Below are 17,731 nucleotides of genomic sequence, written 5' to 3'. Positions count from 1 at the left end.
TGGCCTCAACAGTACCCTGTATAGTTGTAGCATGACGTCTCTGCTCTTGAATTCAATCCCTCTAGCAATGAAGGCCAACATTCCGTTTGCTTTCTTAATATTCTGTCGTACCTGCAAGCCAACTTTTTGTGATTCATGCACAAGCACTCCCAAGTCCCTCTGCACAACAGCATGCTGCAATCTTTCACCATTTAAATAATAATCTGCTCTTCGATTGTCCCTTCCAAAGTGGATGACCTCGCATTTACCAACGTTGTATTCCATCTGCTAGACCCTGGCCCACTCACTTAACCTATCTATATCCCTCTGCAGACTCTCCACATCCTCTGTACAATTTGCTTTTCCACTTGGTTTAGTGTCATCAGAAAACTGGACATCGCTTCTAAGATGCACAGAATGTGGCAAGGACATAAAATGAATTGGCTCAGTGGCACTATCACTAACTGAGCTGGCTGACTCCTAAAGGATACAGCCGTCAAATAGGCTTAAAAAGGTAGTAAAAGAACCATGAAATTTAAACTTATTTCAACGTGTCTACAACAATCCACTTGTTGACTGTTGAAGCGATCATCATTCTTTCATTTCTCCTAGGGAAGGTAAAAGCACATCTTAGCGTGAAATAAATCCCCCATCATGCTATGAGGGGATCCATCAACAGCATTCCATTAAACTCATGATCAGCATACCCTTGTTTTACCATTAACCAACCCTGATTTAGTAAGGAGTACATAGTATGCTTCCTCCAAGAGGACCACAACCTTGCCGTGATTTGGAGGCTTACATGCCTCAATGACCTGGAGAGCAAAGTTGGCTGGAGACACGGCTTTATCCTTTGGTTCTTGGCAGGGTCACCCATGCCAAACAGGTCAAAGAGTAGAGGCTAGATTAAGAGTAGTCCACCATTCCAACAGGTTTGGGTGTTCACATCAGGGCTAACAATCACAACCGGTAAAACAAAACTGTTCCAGAAATAGCAATGAGGAATCCTTCCACATCTAAGTGCAATGGTATTCCTGAGTCTCCACCCGGGACACGCAAGGCTGACAGAGGTGAAAACTGAGAAGAAGCTATGATTAAGAAAGCCCTGAACACTGCCAGATTTGGAGGACCTTCATTGCTGCCTAAACATGAACTGCATAATGGGCAGCTTGGACATAGTGTACTTAATATCAGTGTACAGCAAAAATAGCTACCAACCTTTCAAAACAACAACATGTATGTTAACAGTAACAATCCCATGCTCTTAACAGAGCTCAATCATTCTACAATTGAGAATTCTGGAATTAATACGGAAGGAGCAGAATAATTTTCTTAAAGGCAAATTTTGTTTGAAGATCATGTTTTTTTCAAGAAAGTAGCCGAGAGGGTTGATGAAAGTTATATTGTAGATATATGTGCATATGTTTGAATTTTCAGGAGACCTCTGATATAAACCCACATAAAAGACTGGTTAGTAAAATTGAAGTCCAAGGGAGAAAGAAGGTCAATGGAAACATAGATAAGAAACTGGCCTAAGAATAGAAGACAGCAAGTGGTGGTAAATGGATGTTTTTTCCAGACGCAGAATGATAAGCAGTAGTGTTCCCAGAGGGTGAGTGCTGGGCTCTGCTATTTTGGGTACAGTGCAAACATGACAGAACTTGCTTCATTATATTGGAGTTTCGGATATACTGTGAGTGTTACCATATCCCCCATGATAGGTGTTCATTTATACCAGCATCACAGGAAGGCCGAAATATTCTGGCAGAGTAGTACACACCTTTATTAAAGAAAGTCATACCAATAATTCTGAGAAGGGAGTAGTAGTTTCTGGAAAATGATTGTCTATACAGTGCTGTAGATTTATTCCACAAATTATAGCTGTGAAGTACAGCTATAGAAATTCACAGTAGAGAATTAGGCTTTAACTTGAAGAAATTGTACTGTATTATAACCGATTTAAAAAAAGGTTTCAAGATCAAGTAAATGTTTGTTTCACTTACCATTAATTCATACAGCATCAAACAATAGCTCCTCCCTCTCACTTCCCATCATATGCAGTATCACACTAAAACACCCACAAGTTGCTCATACTGTATCTCACCACTGTGTCATCATCTCACTCAGACAGCATAATCCCAAAATTACACGATGGTGTGATGCTGTATTAGAAACTCCTGCAAGCATATCACAATCTGATTTCTGTTAACTCATCAAAGCACATTCACCATGATGAATATTTATTTTCACAATGTCCTTAAAGATGATAATTAAGCAGTAACAGTATATTTGAAGTTGTGAAATTCTTTAAATGATAAAAATTGATGATACCTCTAAGACAAAAGATTACAAGAAAACGTAAGCACCTCAGGTAAGAAGGCTGGAGAATACCATGGAGGGAAGTTGTAAATTGGTTCACCAGGGTTATTTCACTGAATGGTGGGATCAAATATGTTGTGGAGTTGGTACAGAGTAGGAGTGAAGGGATTTGATGATCTAGAGAAAGAAGTGAGCAAAAAGCTGGAGACAAAGAAAGAGGAATTCACCAATAAGATCTGGAAGACTCTGTGAGAACTGAACATGTTTACAATGAAGAGGATGAAATTTACAGTATAAAAATCATGAGGTTTCTTCAGAAAATATCTGACATTTCAAGGTAGCAAAGATATTCATTATTTTGCTGTTTGAATATGACCTATCTGAAAAGCACAGCTTTGAAGTGAAATGAGAAATCAGTGTTGCTATGATAATACATTTAGAGATTTATGTTGTCCATAAAGAACAAACAAGGAAAATCTGCAGGTGCTGGAAATCTGAGCAACACACACAAAATGCTGGAGGAACTCAGTAGGCCAGGCAGCATCTATGGAAAAATGTACAGTCGACATTTTTCCATGGATGCTGCCTGGCCTGTTGACTTCTTCCAACATTTTGTGTGTGTTGTCCATAAAGAATGTTCTTTCCCAAATCATCCTATGCTTCCATTCATCTGCCAACTTCAACCAAACACAATCTGCCTTCCCGCTTCCTTCCAATTTGAACAAAGTTTAATTATTAAAAGTACGATAGGGAGTTGGGAGTGGTACAAAATTCCTTTGTTAAGACTATTACAGACATATAACCATATAACAACTACAGCACAGAACCAGGCCATCTTGGCCCTTCTAGTCTGTGCAAGTAATCAATCTGCACCAGCAGAGTGCATGTACATTTTGTTTTGTTTCCCTAGTGAAGGAATGAGGAATGAATGGAAGAGGAGTGTGAGCAGTTGTTGAAAAGTACACAACATAAAAAAGTTACACTAGTGCCTGAAAATTGCTTTTGTTTTCTCAACAAAATTTTTTGCTATATGTTGCTACTTTGCCTTTCTTATTTTAGTTTTGATTTCAGTGAGTACATGAGGGGTAGAAGGCAAAGGGTTTTTTGTCATCTTTTTTTCCAATAACTGTAACCAGAGTGTTCCACTAACTACAAATAAAGCAGGTTCATGGACTGGGATAACCACATTCCAGATTCATGCCCAGCTGTTTCTGCACCTGCATGTATCTTTGCTACCACCTTCTGAACACATGACACACTATATTTTAAGTTTAAGAAAAATTATGATATTGTTTAATACATATTGAGGTATTTACTTACTCAGGTTAAGTAATTCGGTAGTCTATGTTTATGCCATTAAATACAGAACATTACAGGACAGCACAGGGGCTTTTAACCTACTCTAAGATCAATCTAACCCTTCCTCTTACATAAGCCTCCATTTTTCGATCAGCCTTGTCCCTATCTAAGAGCTTCCCAAATGCCCTTAATGCATCTGCCTCAGCACCACCCTGGCAGGGTAGTCCACACATCCACAACTTTCAGAGTAAAGAACTTACCTCTGTCATCCCCCTTAAACTTTCCTCCAATAACCTTAAAATTATGACACCTTGTATTAGTCACTTCCACCCTGGGAAAAAGTCTCTGGCTATCCACTCGATTGATGCCTCTTATCATCTTGTATACTTCTGTAAAGTCATCTCTCATCCTCCTGCCTTCCAAAGAGAAAATACCTAGCTCACTCAACTTATCTTCTTAAGACATGCTCTCTAGTTTGGATAGTATCCAGGTAAATCTCCTCTGCACCCTCTCCAAAGATGCCACATTCTTCCTGCAATGAAGCGACCAGAACTAAACACAATATTCCAAGAGTGGCTTAACCTGGGTTTTATAGAGCTGCAACATTACCCGACTGTTTCTGACCTCAATCCCCTGACTAATGAAGGCTAACATGTCATAAGTTTTCTTAACAACTCTATCATATTGCACAGCAACCTTGAGGGATCTATACACATGGACCCCAAAATCCTTCTGTTCTTCCAAACTGTCAAAAATTCTTCCATTAACCCCGTATTCTGCCTTCATTTTCAACCTTCCAAAATGAATCACTTCACACTTTTCAAGGTTGAACTCCATCTGCCACTTCTCAGTCCAGCTCTGCATCCTGTCCCAATGCAACCTACAACAATCCTCCACACTATAACTCCACCAAACTTTGTGCCATCTGCAAACTTACTAACCCACCCCTCCAAGTTTCATTCAAGTTATTTATAAAAATCACAAAGAGCATGGTAGGTTGATTTCAGACTTGCAAATTATTATTTGCAAAAGTTGATTTTTGTGTGCATCTCTGGAACATCGTTCATGAGCAATTAGGATTGAATTGAATATTCAATATGCATTTTCTGAACTGTATTTACCAAATAAAATTAATTGTTAGAATACTATTCAGTGAAATGGCTAACAATATGTAAAATAAGTATTTGGAATGGGCTTGTCACATTGCAGATATATCACATTTTGACATTATACTTTTCCAAATGTAATATTTGTAATGTCATTGCATATTAATATGTACAGGAAGATAAAGCCATTGCCATTGTACACACTTCCCGATGCCTTATGATAATTTTAACAATTATAAATTATTTCAATTGGAAAACAGATGCAAACCATGTCACTCTTCAAGGCTATTACGGTGGCCATCAAATCAGTCAACTAAGTCACAGCTGATTTGTACCTCAAATCCATTTGACCGACTTTGCTTCATATCCTTTCAGCTTCCTCCCACAGGCCAAAGACGTACTAGTTAGTAGGTTAATTGGTCATTATAAATTGTCCAGTCATTAGGCTAAACCGGTGGGTTGCTAGGTGGTATGGCTCAGTGGCCCGGAAGGGCCTGTTCTGCACTCTAATGCTAAATAAATAAATAAATAAATAGATAAATAGATAAGTTACAAATAGGTAAGTAAACAAACAAACAAATAAATAAATGAATAAATACCCTTACCTAGTAAAAATCCATTTCAGACACAAGTATTTCAGTTGGCCATCAACAGCCTTTTAGGAGGAAAAGTGTTTCAAACTTCCACCAACCCTTTTGTGAAAAATGTTTCTAACTGCAAATTTCCGATACTTTAGGTCTGCAAATTAAGCAGGTCTCTTTTTACAATATCCTCCTTCCCCCCCCACAAGAACTCCAGAATGCGTCATTTCACTGTACGCTGAGAAAGCTTTTAACAGAGTCGAATGGACATATTTATTTAATATGCTTGAGAAATTCAATTTTCGTCCGATATTTATATCATGGATTAAATTGATATACCTTACCCCTTTGGCTTCAGTATTTACCAATAATCAAAGATCTCCCTTTTTTCAGTTATTTCGTGGGACTAGGCAGGGTTGCCCTCTTAGTCCATTATTATTCGATATTGCCTTGGAACCTTTAGCTATTGCTATTCATGACTCACCTAATATACTCGGCATTACCCGCAGGAATGAGATACACAGGTTATCACTATATGCAGATGATTTATTATTATATATCTTTAACCCTGAGAAATCCATTCTGGCAGTAATATCCCTGCTTGCTCAGTTTAGTAACTTTTCTGGCTACAAATTGAATCTTAGTAAGAGTGAACTCTTCCCATTAAATATGCAGGTTCCCATTTATAGACATTCACCATTCAGATTGATTACTGACTATTACTTACCTGGGTGTTAAAATTACTAAGAAGCATAAGGACTTATTTAAGCTCAATTTCTTACCATTAATTAATCAGGTTAAACAATTGTTTACTAAATGGTCCCCATTGTCTTTATCATTGATCAGCCATATCAATGCTATTAAAATAATTATTCTACCTAAATTTTTATATCTATTTCAAGCGGTACCAATTTTTATTCCTAAATCCTTTTTTGATACTGTTGATTCTAAAATTTCCTCTTATATATGGCAGAATAAAAATCCCCGATTAAGTAAAAAATACTTACAGAAGTCCAAAAAAGACGGTGGTTTGGCTTTGTCAAATTTAAGATTTTATTACTGGGAAATTAATATTTGATATTTAATATTTTGGACACAAGATTGGTATATAATTCCAAGTCCACAATGGGTAAACCTTGAATGTAATTCTGTACAAAGGTTCTCATTGATTTCTATTTTAGGAACTTCGCTTCCCTTTGTTCTCTCTAAATTGAATAAACAAATGGTTAATCCAATAATTAAATACACATTATGAATATGGTTTCAATTTCGTAAATTTTTTGGTTTGAACAAATTTATTTTATTAAGCCCTATTATATCTAATTTTTTTTCCAACCCTCTATTATGGATCAAGCCTTTTTGATATGGAAAATGAAAGGTATAATATGTTTTCGTGATTTATTCTTGGATAACTGTTTCATTTCTTTTGAACAGTTGTCCAATAAATATAATTTGCCCAGATCCCATTTTTTTTTAGATATTTACAAATAAGAAACTTCTAAAATATTACGTTTCCTACCTTTCCGACTTCATATTCAACTCATATCACAGAAAAATTTTAGGCTTAAATCCTTATCAGAAGGGTTTAATAACAACTAATTATGATATAATTATGAAAATACAGCCAGGTATATCTGATAAAATTAAGAATGAATGGGAAAGGGAACTTCAACTTCACTTACCTATAGAGAAATGGGAGAAAATTTTTCAGTTAGTTAGCTTTTGCTCTATTTGTGCTAAACATACATTGATACAATTTAAGGTGGTACATAGGGCCCACATGTCTAAAGATAAACTAGCTCATTTTTACTCCCATATAAATCCTGTTTGTGACAGATGTAATTCAGGGGTAATTTCTTTGACTCATATGTTCTGGTCTTGCCCTCTTTTGGAAAAAGTTTGGAAAGATATTTTTGATATTATTTTGACAGTTTTGTGTACTGATTTACAACCTCATCCTATTACTGCAATTTTTAGTTTACCAATGATGGAACATAGTTCTTTATCCTCTTCAGCTCGCCGGATGATTGCATTTGTTACATTAATGGCTAGAAGATCCATTTTATTGAATTGGAAAGAGACCAATCCCCCTACTACATTTCAATGGTTTTACCAAACTATATCATGTTTAAATTTAGAAAAAATCAGAAGTGTCACTTTTGATCCTTTGGTTAAATTCGAAGAGATTTGGAGGCCATTTATTCAACACTTTCATATGACGTAGCTTGACCTTTTCCGAATCCTTTTTATTAACCTAGAATATATGGATAGAGGAGCGGAGTTAACGACATTAATGATTGTATTCGATGTAATATATTTGCCCAGCCTTGTTTTGTTTAGACCTGTTTTTGGTTTAGCTTAGCTTAGATTTTTTTTCTTAGTTTTTTTTACTTTGGGGTTTTTTCTCTCGTGATATTTCTTTCATTTTTCTTTTCATTATGGTTAACTATATCAAGAGTTTGGGAGGTCTATTACACTTGTATTACCCATAGTTTTTACTTGCATATGTCAATTACCAATAATGTAATCACAATCGTTTTGTATTAGTACTGTTATTATGTTTGTGAACTTGAAAATTAATAAAAAGACTATAAAACAAAGAAAGAAACTTCCACCAACCCTTTTGTGAAAAATGTTTCCAATTGCAAATCTCTGATATTTTAGGTCTGCAAATTAAGCAGGTCCCTTTTTACAATATCCTCCCTCCCCCAACAAGAAAAAGAAAATAATTTCTCTGTATCCGGCTTGATAGATTCTTTGTCACTGCAAAGATTTTGAGTTAATAATTGCAGAACTGTCTAAGCTCATGCATATAAGCCAGGAATATGCTGGTCCCATAGGTGACCATTTAATGCCCTTTGGCATTTTAATGAGTTTCCTGCAATCTCCAATATTTATAGGTCAATATATGTCATTCTATAGTTCAGTGTCCAACACATGGAACCTTACCAAGGCTCTGTGTAACAGAGGCACCATTCTGTTCAAACCTTTTGAGATAACGCCAAAATCAAAATAAATTTTTGTACAATGGCAGCAACTAACACTTCAGATTCAGTTAAACTTCAATTGAACATGAGAAAATACCAACTTGAAATATTATTAAGTTACAAAAAGAAACAGTCGCAAAACAGAAGCTAACAATGAAGTTTCTCAGAAGTCTTTCATCACTAAAGATGTCGTGGATATTCACATTCCTAGGCTGGTGGTCTCATGTTTTGCATAGTTATCTTTCTAAACACAGTAGCTGTCACTTGTAAGATCACTAACAGTTGTAAGTAAACTTCCAACTATGCATGGTTTAACTTTTGGTTGTAAATGGAACTCAGAATTCAGTTCATAAAATGTAAATGACAAGCAGTAATCAGTTTTAAGTTAAAAAAAAAGCACTGTCTGGAAAGCAGCTTTCTGACACTTTGTGAGAGGTAGAATGTACCTCACTGCAGTTGGTTTATTGCATCTCAAGATGAGGTATAAGACAATGGGTTGTTTAATTTAGCTTTTTTCAAAGCAAACAAGCTGACTCAAAGTTGCTTAGTTCAAGGATGTTAGCTTTTTATAGTATTAATTCAGGAACAGCTTTTTCCCTTCTGCCATCCAATTCCTAAATGAACATTGAACCCTTGGACACTACCTCACTTTTCTGTTTTTTGCACAATTTTTAATCTATTCGATATATGTATACTTTAATTGATTTAGTTTTTTATTATTATTATTTCATTTAGTTATTGTTTCTTCTATATTATGTACTGCAATGAACTGCTGCTGCTAAGTTAACAAATTTCACATCACATGCCGGTGATAATAAACCCGATTCTGATTTTGATCCTAATTGTGGAGCTGTGTCTCAAAGAAGCTTTTAGACTGTTTGTGTAAAAAAAGGGCTCAGAGAAAATATCATATGTGCGTGAAGTCACCAAAGTAATAAAGGAAAGGGGTATAAGTAAAGAGAAGGTCATGCTTATTAGGAATGGGGTAAGGAACATTAAGAAACGTGGAACAAACACAGGGTGAACTGGAGACTATAGTTTTCATTTCTGCAACAAATGACTGGCATGTATTTTCAGCTTATAGAAATTGTATCCATGTTTTAGAAATCCTTTGTGAGAAACGGTTTATATTTTAAAAGTGGTTTGTAATTTGGAAATGTTTTAAGATGGAAATCCTCTGTGAATTTGAAGTATGCTTTAAGAGAGTTGTTTGGATTTAAATGTGTATCACTGAATATAAATGAACTGTATTTAAACAACTTTGTTAGCTGGAAGCATCTTGGTAGGGAGAGGGGACACAGCTCGAATAGTGAGTATTGGCAGCTAAACTCACCATGAAAGATAAACAGGGAAGTAAACTAGTCTTTGAAGATTGGGTAGTTACAGTATAATCTCTCTTCAGTGAGGGTACTCATGGCTATGTATATTCAATAGGGATTAAGGTCTTCATTTGTGTTTATAACTTTGTGGTCAGCAAACCCAACACCATCACAAAGAATTACTACTAAACCTTATAATTGCAGAAGAACATAAGAAACAAGAGTAGAAGTACACCATCTAACCTTTTGAGCTGGCTCTAACATTCCCTAAGATTTTATAAATATATATTTAAAAAACATAAAAAATATAAAATGAAATTATAGAAATACATTTCTCCTGTTCATCAATAGAGTATATGCATTACTTGCAGGGCTAATACAGACAACCCCTGCATTATCTGGAGAGTGTGGTGGGGGGGCACGAGGGGATTGGGTTCCTAAAAAACAGTCTATATTACAAGTCGACACAAAGCTATATCTCCTGTCCAGGGCATATGGGTCCCATCATACACTGCTCCAACATATGGGATTGTTGCAAGAATTGCCATAGCTTTAATTAATCAAGAAGAGTATATTCTGAACTCTAATTTGCTGATTATGAGTTTGTTAATTTATATTTAGAGATACAGCATGGTAACAAGCCCATGCAGTCCAATGAGCCCAGCTACGTAATACACCATGTGACCAATTAACATGCTAACCCTTTGTAATGTAGAAGGAAACAAAAGCACCTGGAGGAAACCCACAAGTACAAACAAATTACAGGCCATGAATATTGCTTAGCTGGGATTTTAGTAGCATGAATTAAATCTAGTATATTTTCTTAGAAAGGAGCTTAATTACATAGAGATACTTCTACATCTTCCACTTGACCATTTCCATAAACCATAAGACAAAGGAGCAGAATTAGGCTATTTAGCTCATTGAGTCTGCTCCACCATTCCAACATGGTTGATTTATTATCTCTCTCGACACTGCTCTCCTGCCTTTTCCTTGTAACCTTTAATGCCCTTACTAATCAAGAATCTATCAGCATCCACTTTAAATATACCCAAATGACTTGGCCTCCACAGCCATCTGTGACAATAATTCCACAGGTTCACCTCCCTCTGCCTAAATAAATTCTTCCTCATCTCAGTTCCAAATGGACTTCATTCTATTCTAAGTTTGTGCCTTCTGGTCATAGACTGCCCCATTATCATGAACATCCTCTCCATATCCACTTAAATATAGGCCTTTCAATATTCAATAGGTTCCATTAAGATCCCTCCTTATTCTTCTAAACCCCAGCGAGTACAATCTCAATGACATCAAATGCTCCTCATATGCTAACCCTTTCATTCCCAGGATCATTCTTGTGAATTTCCTTTGGACCCTCTCCAATGCCAGCACATCCTTCCAAACTTCAAAGTAAATTTATTATCAAAGTACATATATGTCACCATATATAACCCTGAGATTCATTTTCTTGCAGGCATACACAATAAATCCAATAACCATAATAGAATCAATGAAAGACCACACCAACAGAGTGTAGAACCAGTGTGCAAAAGACAACAAATTGTGCAAATACAAAAAGAAAAAAGAAATAATAATAATAATAATAAAATAATAATAAGGGACCATAATGATGGATGATGCTTTCCTGCAACAATGCTCCATGTAGATGTGCTCAATGGTGGGCAGAGCTTTACCCATGCTGGACTGGGTCGTATCCATAACTTTTTGAAGGATTTTCCATTCAAGGGCTTTGATGTTTCCATACCAGGCTGTGATACAGCCAGTCAATACACTCTCCACCACACAGTTACTGAGGTTTGTCAAAGTTTTAGATATCATACTCAATCTTCACAAACTCCTAAGGCAGTAGAGGTGTTGTTGTACTTTCTAAGTAATTGCACTTACAAGGTCCTCTGAAATGATTACAGTGAGGAATTTAAAGTTGCTGACCCTCCCCACCTCTGATCCCTTGATGAGGACTGGCTCAAGAACCTCTGGTTTCCTCCTCCTGAAGTCATAGAAACATAGAAAACCTACAGCACAATACATGCCCTTTGGCCCACAATGCTGTGCTGAACATGTCCTTACCTTAGAACTACCTCGGCTTGCCCATAGCCCTCTATTTTTCCAAGCTCCATGTATCCATCCTGGAGTCTCTTAAAAGACCCAATAGTTTCCGCTCCACCGGCCACTGGCAGCCCATTCCACGCACTCACCACTCTCTGTGTAAAAAACTTACCCCTGACATCTCTTCTGTACCTGCTTCCAAACACCTTAAAACTATGCCCTCTCGTGCTAGCTATTTCAGCCCTGGGAAAAAGCCTCTGACTATTTACACAACCAATGCCTGAATAATCAGCTCCTGAGTCTTGCTGACATTAAGAGGTTGTTGTTATGGCACCACTCAGCCAGATTTTCAATCTCCTTCCTATATGCAGATTTGTCACCACCTTTGAAACGACTTATGTAAGTGGCAACTATTTTAAAATCCATTATGTGTTCTTTCCTGGTTCAGCTCAGGATATTCATATAGGTATTCACAAACAAAAGGAGATGACATATGTGTTCAAGGCCCCAAGAAAACACTTCATTAAAACTAGCATAAATGCAATATGAAAGGAAAAACAAATCTCTAGAGCAGCAAGTAGTAGTAGGAGAGAAATAAAAATAATACTGATCGTCCTCTAAATGAGTTGATCTGCGGAACACCAACAGACTTTCACACAGCCTCTCCTGTCTCTAAATCTAAGTCTAACTCTGACTCGACATACTCTGGCTCTCTCGACATACTGTTCCCTAGCTGTAACCTAGCCTAGGACAAAACTTTCTTCCCCTTGCACCAAGGTGCCCCTTTTATACTCTTCAAAACTCTTCACAGGTACTTTTCCATGCATTTGGTACTTGCACCTGCACAATGACCCCGCCTGAAAAACATGTTTTTCATCATTTTCCACTGTTATGGCTGTAGACTTATCTTTTTCAAAACATTGCTTTGGACTAGTTCTGTCGTATTTTCTGAAAACAATCCCACTCCAAGCTAACACCATTGTGTCTTACTGACTTCCATTTTATTTTAGTATATTATCAAGGAGGAATCACATTTAATTTTTTTCCTTACATCCTAATGCAGTGGTGTCATCAGCAAACTTAAATATGGCATTGGAGCTGTGCTTAGAAAGACATTCATAAGTGTAAAGTGGGTAGAGCAGGGGGCTAAGCACACAGCCTTGTGGTACACCTGTGCTGATGGAGATTGCGGGGGAGATGTTGTTGCCAATCCAAACTCAGTGGGGTCTGCAAATGAGGAAATCAGGATCCAGTTGCTCAAGTAGGTATTGAGGCCAAGGTCTAGAAGCTTATTGATTAATTTTGAGGAAATGACAGTATTGAATGTGAAGCTGTAGTCAACAAAGAGCATCCTGAAATTTGCATCATTGCTGTCTGGATGTTCCAGGGTTGAGTGAAGAGCCAATGAAATGGCATCTGCTGTGGACCAGCCAGATGATCAGCACAGATCTTTAGTACTCAGCCAGGTACCCCATGCTTTCCATGGGTTCACCATCCTGAAGGATGCTTGCACATTGACCTCAGAGACTGAGATCAGAGGCTCATCGGGTGCTATGGAAATTTGTGATGGTTCCTCCATGTTTGACAGTCGAAACAAGCATTGAAGGCACCGAGCTCATCTAGAAGCAAAGGCCTGTTGTCACCTATGTCACTTGATTTCACTTTGTAAGACGTGATAGCATTCAGATCCTGCCACAGCTATTCAAGCATCCTTCATTGATTCAAGTCTAGTCCGGGATTGTCACTTTGGCCATCAGATGGCTTTCCATAGGTAATACCTGGACTTCTTGTAATTTTCTTGGTTGCCAAACTTGAATATCTCCAATCTGGCCCTTAGTAGATTGTGGATCTCATGGCTCAACTAGAACTTTTGGTTGGGAAAGAATCTAAAAGATATTGTGTGTAAACACTTATCTATGACTGCTTTTGTAAAGTTCATGACAACCATGGTATATTCATTCAGATCCACAGGTAGGTCCTTAGATAAGACACCAAAACTGCTCACAATACTCCAAGTGAGGTCTGACCAATGCCTTATAAAGCATCAGCATTACATCCTTGCTTTTATATTCTGGTCTTCTCAAAATGAATGTTAACATTGCATTACAAATTAAACTTTAGGGAATCCTGCACAAGGACTTTTAAGTCCCTTTGTACCTCTGATATCTGAATTTTCTCCCCATTTAGAAAATAGCCTACACCTTTATTCCTTTTACCAAAGTGCAGGCCCATACACTTTCTTAAACTCTTATTCCATCTGCTCCTTCTTTGCTCATTTTCCTAATCTAAGTCTTTCTACAGGCTCCGTGCTTCCTCAACACTACCCACTTCTCCACCTATCTTTGGATTGTCTGCAGACTTTACCTCAAATCCATCATTCCATCATCCCAATAACTGACATATAATATGAAAAGAAATAGTCCCACACTGACCCCTGAAAAACATCTCGGGCCACCAGAAGCAAACCAGAAAAGGCCCTTTTTACTCCCACTCTTTCCCTTCTGCCAGTCAGCAAATCTTCAATCCATGCTACTATCTCTTTATTATCTATATTCTTAATGTGCATGTTACTTTAGAATCTTTTTAAATACAATTATGTCTACTATATTGCTGAGCTCACATACCAATGCTGCGATACATCCCAGGACACATCATCAATGATGTAATCTGGGGCCATTGGGTGTTTCGGGTCTTTCAACATCAGACACTCTTGCCCAGGCCACCCAGCATGGTTGATCAGGCCCTGGCTTGTGTCCCAGTAGCATTAGTCCACAGGTCACACCTCTTGATCCATTGCTACCTGGAGGCTTGGTCAGCAGCCTCTGTGAAGGCCCTGATGGCTTTTCTTTGCAGCCTTCATAATGACAAGGAGGGGGTAGGTTCTGCACAGTGTGTAGCTAGCAAAACCTATACAACACATGTCATGCCCTCCACACCTGTTTTTGGCACTGCCCTGTCAGCTCCTGGTATTTGACTGTCTTACATTCAAATGTCTCCTCAATCTGGTCTTACCGAGGAACTTTCAGTTCTATCATGTTTTTGAGGTTGCATCTATTCTCCATCAAAATATCTGCCTGTTTCTACTATTATGTTGCAATCAAGTTCCTGTGCTACTGAAGCCTCACATACTTGTGTACATGATTTGTTAATTCCAAAGCCCTAATAGTCTGTATAATAATTTCCACCAAAATTCTAGATTCCTGTATCTGAAGCCAGGGGTGGCAATCCTATGGCACACACACCCAAGATGGCACCAATGCTGTGCCACACCTTGATCTCTTAAAGCCCACCCACAATAAAAAGATCTTTACTGCCAAATGAAGCAGCAAATGATTTTTTTGCAACCCGAGAGCAGTGAAATGTTTTCACAGGAAATGTCTTACACCAGCAGAAAGTCATGAGGACACATTGTTTTGAAATCCTCACTGACCTGGCATACACATCAGTATTTAAATAGTAAACAGTAACAATAACAATACAATTTAGAAATGATGTTATTTTTCAATTGCCTTTTTAAAAGATTATTAAGTTTTGAACAGGCTTTGTGAAATAGTAAAACAATGATAAGCAACAGGACTCACCCTTTTTCCTTACAAGGGTACATAATTATTTTTACTGCTTCATTAATCAATGATAATCTCTACTTAAAATTATCATGGCATGTGAGAGAATTGTTTTTAGAAGGTTATCACCAATTTGGGTACACACTCTCAAAAAGGTTCACCCACCCCTGTCCTAAGCCACAGTAAGAACCATAAGCTTCCTGTTCTCCATTGATTCTGAGTTGAACTTCTATGAAGTCCTACGAAACATTTTAACAGACATCCCACCCTGCAAAAACTCATTTCAGGGAGGTAGCACCCCCGCTCCCCCCCCCCCCCCCCGGCAACCACATATCCCCTCCTCTCCCCCACCACCCCCGGTCGACCTCCAAGGGTGTATGTAATACCTTGTTTAGTGATTTTGTCTAATCTGTAAACCAAGTTGGGTATATGCAGAAAATGTGACATTAAAATATGTATTTATATTATATGATCATGTTTATTCTATTACAACTTTAAGCAAGTCTACAGGGAATTTGGCTTCATCACGTAGGACATCAATAGCGTAGCTCCTTAGCAGCCAGCCAGCTAGTTTAAATAATGTTAGCTATGCTAATGAACGAATGACACCTGTTAAACTCACCTCAACATGTCTTTTACATTTTAACCCACCATGGGCAATAGAAAAGTCACTGTTGCAAACAGTGCAGCGAGCAACACTGTCATTATTTTTGAGATCGACTGTAAAGCCTGCCCACAGAGAAAACTGATAGGTCTACGTAGCAGGGGTCCCCAAGCTTTTTTGCACCGCGGACCGGTTTAATATTGACAATATTCCTGCGGACTGGCTGACCGGGGAGTGGGAGGGGATGTTAATCACGACCAGAATATAGGTGATAAGTCAACAATAAGTCACTTATAAGTGGCTAATACACTCAATTTCATTTCTAAAAGGGTTTATCTAACGAATTTAATATTAAACACACAGCCATATTTTCCTTGCATGAATATAGTGATAAGTCAATAGCATCATAACATTTTAAGTAACATTTGGATATTAAACACACAGCACATATTTTCCTCGTATGAACAGTTAAAATCATTGCAACACACCAATATCGCTGAATCAGTGGGAGCCCTGGGCTTGTTTCCCTGCAACAAGATGGTCCCATTGAGCGGTGATGGGAGACAGCGATACTCAAAGGGGGTTCCTTATGTCCAGTCTATTCCGCAATTTTGTTTCCGTTGCATTCATTGCAGAAAACCCCGCTTCGCAGAGATATGTTGGAAATGGAAGCAACATTTTCAGTGCCTCCGTGGCTATCTCAGGATATTCAGCCTTGACTTTGATCCAGAATGCAGGCAGAAATGTTACGTCAAACATACTTTTCAGCCCGTCGTCATTTGCAAGCTCGAGGAGTTGATCTTCTTCCCATGCTGACATGGATGACGCGTGCGTAATGACCTCGCATGCATTCAAGTTCCAACAGTGGGCGTGACAGGGAATGAGGAAAGGTGCAGCTGACTCAAATCACCAAATCATATCGTTTCTTTGCAGCCCGGTGATTGGGGACCACTCTTAGAATGAAGAGAGACCAATCTGGATGCTCACTCTCCCTCTCCCTCTCTTTCTCAAAAAATCGATTTCTGGGATATTGTATATAATTTCCGGGCGTCAGGGCGCAGCTATCAAAATGTGGGAGAGGTGGGATGCCTGTTTTAAAAGCTTGCATACTGTATAAATAGAGATTGTTGTAAGGAGTCTGTAACATTTTAAACTTACCAGGGTCTTAGAAACTAACTGCTTTTTCAGTTTCACCAAAATGATGAATCTTGTAGCTAAAAACTTGTACATGTGGGCATTATAATGTTAGAAATGTTACAAATATGAACTTTATAATAATTGTGTGTGTGTGTGTGTGTGTGTGAGAAAAATGAACATAAACATGTTCGGCTAACTTTCTGAGCCGGGGAAAGATGTTCAAGAAACTGAAGAAGATATTTTGAGTACTCTACTCTAAGAGAAATTACAGTGAATCACTTGTAGACACCAGCACTATAATTACATACATCATTAAAGATATGATTTTAAAATAGTCAATATTTTACTGCTTTTGTTACCTCTTCTGCTCGGCAGATAAGCTATTCACCAGCATTACAGTATATCATCTAACACACATATTTCTGAGCAGAAACTAAACTCTCTGCTGTAGAAACTCTATTCACTTAGCTCAATACACAAGGGTATGCTATTTTCAGCATTACATTTTACACATATATAAGTAGCACTTGCTTTGAATACTAACCAACAAATTGTGCAGTAATCATCCATAAAATTAAATATCCAGTTTTGAAAATAAAATCTTACCATGAAACTGGGTAATATACAGCCTTGCATACAAACTAATACTGTTTTGAGTTTGGCTTTTGAAATCCACTGTTATTCAGATAGTAATCATTATTCTAAAATGCCTGGTGTAAATAAATGAAACTATGAATGTTATATTAGGTTTGATTATGATAATTCAATGC

At 37.7% G+C, this 17,731-nt stretch overlaps 1 protein-coding gene across 6 annotated transcripts in view; it reads right to left on the bottom strand.

Annotated features, from left to right (window-relative positions):
* Positions 1-17,731, bottom strand: part of rgs7bpa (regulator of G protein signaling 7 binding protein a) — a 70,733-nt gene that overhangs the window by 34,258 nt on the left and 18,744 nt on the right. The window lies entirely within an intron of this gene.

This window comes from Mobula birostris, chromosome 3 (assembly GCF_030028105.1).
Source record: "Mobula birostris isolate sMobBir1 chromosome 3, sMobBir1.hap1, whole genome shotgun sequence".
NCBI lineage: Eukaryota > Metazoa > Chordata > Chondrichthyes > Myliobatiformes > Myliobatidae > Mobula > Mobula birostris.
Note: the sequence above shows the minus strand (reverse complement) of the source record. Positions and strands in the feature narration are given on the sequence as shown.